The following is a 3270-nucleotide window of genomic DNA, read 5'->3' as shown; positions in this document are numbered from 1 at the left end:
TTAACCACCCGTTCTCTACGAGGTCGTGCGTTATCGTCCGTCAATACAAAATCTAGGTCCACACCATCTCGCAACAAACGCTCATGAGCTCTCGAGATCTCGTCTCGATACCTGACAACAGTTAAACATTGCCGATTCACCTGTAAAATATCGTGAAGAAGTGATCGATTGGTCCAGATAATCCCTGCTCACACCATTAGGGATCCTTCTTCATATTTATTTATTTATTTATTGTTTCGTGGGACCAAATTAAGGAGAAGTCTCCACGGTCATGGAACGAGTCAATACATGAAATTATAACACGATATCAGAAACAGATAAAATGAAATATAAAAAAACATATTCAGATGACAAGTCGTAAATTTAAATAAAGAAAATCAACAATGTAACACTGGAATTTGCTTAATTTTTTAGCTGTTCCAGGAGCTCCTCGACAGAATAGAAGGAGTGAGCCATGAGGAAACTCTTCAGTTTAGACTTAAAAGTGTTTGGGGTACTGCTAAGATTTTTGAGTTCTTGTGGTAGCTTATTGAAAATGGATGCAGCAGAACACTGCACTCCTTTCTGCACAAGAGTCAAGGAAGTGCATTCCACATGCAGATTGGATTTCTGCCTAGTATTAACTGAGTGAAAGCTGCTAACTCTTGGGAATAGGCTAATATTGCTAACAACAAACGACATTAAATAAAATATATACTGTGAGGGCAATGTCAGAATTCCCAGACTATTGAATAGGGGTCGACAAGAGGTTCTCGAACTTACACCACATATAGCTCGAACAGCCCGTTTTTGAGCCAAAAATACCCTTTTTGAATCAGAAGAATTACCACAAAAAATAATACCGTATGACATAAGCGTATGGAAAAATGCGAAGTAGACTACTTTTCGTGTTGAAGTGTCACTTATTTCAGATACTTTTCTAATGGTAAATAAAGCAGCATTTAGTTTCTGAACAAGATCCTGAACATGGGCTTTCCACAACAGCTTACTATCTATCCGAACTCCTAGGAACTGGAACTGTTCCGTCTCGCTTATAATATGCCCATTCTGTCTGATCAAAATATCGGTTCTTGTTGAATTGTGTGTTAGAAACTGTAAAAACTGAGTCTTACTGTGATTTAGCATCAAATTATTTTCCACAAGCCACGAACTTATTTCATGAACTACGTTATTTGATACTGTTTCAATATGACACACAAGATCCTTCACTATCAAGCTGGTGTCATCAGCAATCAGAAATATTTTTGAATCACCTGTAATACTAGAAGGCATATCATTTATATAAATAAGAAACAGCAGTGGCCCCAGCACCGACCCTTGGGGAACACCCCACTTAACAGTGCCCCATTGGGACTGAACATCACTACCACTCTCAATATTGCGGAGAATTACCTTCTGCTTTCTGTTCTTAAGGTAAGAGGCGAACCAATTGTAAGCTACTCCCCTTACTCCATAATGGTCCAACTTCTGCAGTAACATTTTGTGGTCAACACAGTCAAAAGCCTTCGTTAAATCAAAGAAAACACCTAGCGTTCGCAACCTTTTATTTAATCCGTCCAAAACCTCACAGAGAAAAGATAATATAGCATTTTCAGTTGTTAAACCATTTCTAAAACCAAACTGAACGTTTGACAGCAAATTATTGAATTTAAATGCTCCAGTAACCTTGCATATACAACCTTCTCGATAACTTTAGCAAACACCGATGGCATAGAAATAGGTCTATAATTGTCAACATTATCCCTGTCTCCCTTTTTATAAAGTGGCTTCACTACCGAGTACTTTAATTGGTCGGGAAACCGAGCACTCCTAAAGGAAAAGTTACTTATATGGCTAAGTACTGGGCTAACATACATAGAACAATACTTCAGTATTCTGCTAGATACCCCGTCATATCCATGAGAGTTCTTGGTCTTTAGTGATTTAATTATTAACTCACTCTCCCTCTTTGTACAATTCTGGGTCCAGAAATCACGTTCCACGTTGTTTCCTGATGCGAATACTTGGAGAATCACTCTCTAGACCAAATCTGGACTCACCTGTGAAAAGAAGATTGGCCCACTGTTCAACGTCCAGGTGGTATGTTGACGATTCCGCTCTAGACGTTCCCTTGTGTGAAGACGCATCAGAGGTACACATACAGCAAGTCTCCGACAGTAAAGTGCACTCTGCCGAAACCTTATGTTACCGTTTGTCTCGATACAACAATTTCAGTGGATGCTGCGAGGTCAAATGCCAATTGCCGAGCAGTACTAAGGCGGTACCGTCGTGCCCTGACAGCCAACTAGCACTCCCCTCTTTCTGATATCACACCAGCATGGCCCTGCCTTGCTCTTCGGGACACTGCTTCGGTCTCTATAAACTGTCGTCACATCCGAGAAACAACAGAACGATTCACGTTAAGCCACTGGGCCACACCAGTTTGCCACTGCCCTACTTTCATCCTTCTTATGGGCCTCTATCGCAGAGAGTCTGGTAGGCGTCTTCCCTGTGCCATACTGCACCGTCTGTGGCTGTGTGCACAGCGATTGTGGACGTGGGACTACCCGGAGTACACTACCCCGTTTGATAGGTCCCTTGACGTCATCGTTGGCGTGAATGTCTGTTGACCGGAATGCTACCTTCAGTGGAGAATACGATTGTGCGGACATCTGATGACAGTTCGTATGATTATGCCGTGAATTAGACACAAGACACGAAAGTAGCGGTTTGTTACTTTAATTTTGGTCGCTAGTGTACATCTATCGAGACGCTTCAGGTCATCTCGGCAGTCACTGCTCATTTCACTTTCTACTCATGAGACTGTCGCACAGGTTAACTTTCGTTTAAGTCTGTACTTTATTAAAATAGAGCAGCCTGAATGACCATAGTATGACCGTACGGGGAATTTAGATTAACAGCTCCTTACGTTTCTTTATCATTATGCGATCAAACTTCCCACGTATGCAAATGGCTCGAGCATAATTAGCAGAACCCTGTGTGTTGTGCTCGATGGCGAGTATTCATTACAGACAAGGTGTAACACTACAATCAATATTGCTAATAACTTGTACTGATTAATCCTGCGTAATGTCAAGTGGTATATTCTTTATTATGCGATGTCTTTCATCTACTGTAAAGAAGTCGAAAGGTAGTGTGACATGTTTACTCTTTGCAAGCTAAGTTTTTTTTATTGTTTGGAGGGAAGTGGTATTTAATTATGTATATTTGTGTTGAGTTCTTAATATGTTTAAATGATGAGATTTTTTAAAATATGTTTGCCGGAAACTG

The sequence above is a fragment of the Schistocerca cancellata genome, chromosome 6, assembly GCF_023864275.1.
Source record: "Schistocerca cancellata isolate TAMUIC-IGC-003103 chromosome 6, iqSchCanc2.1, whole genome shotgun sequence".
In the NCBI taxonomy this organism is placed as follows: domain Eukaryota; kingdom Metazoa; phylum Arthropoda; class Insecta; order Orthoptera; family Acrididae; genus Schistocerca; species Schistocerca cancellata.
This window is presented reverse-complemented; position numbering follows the sequence as displayed.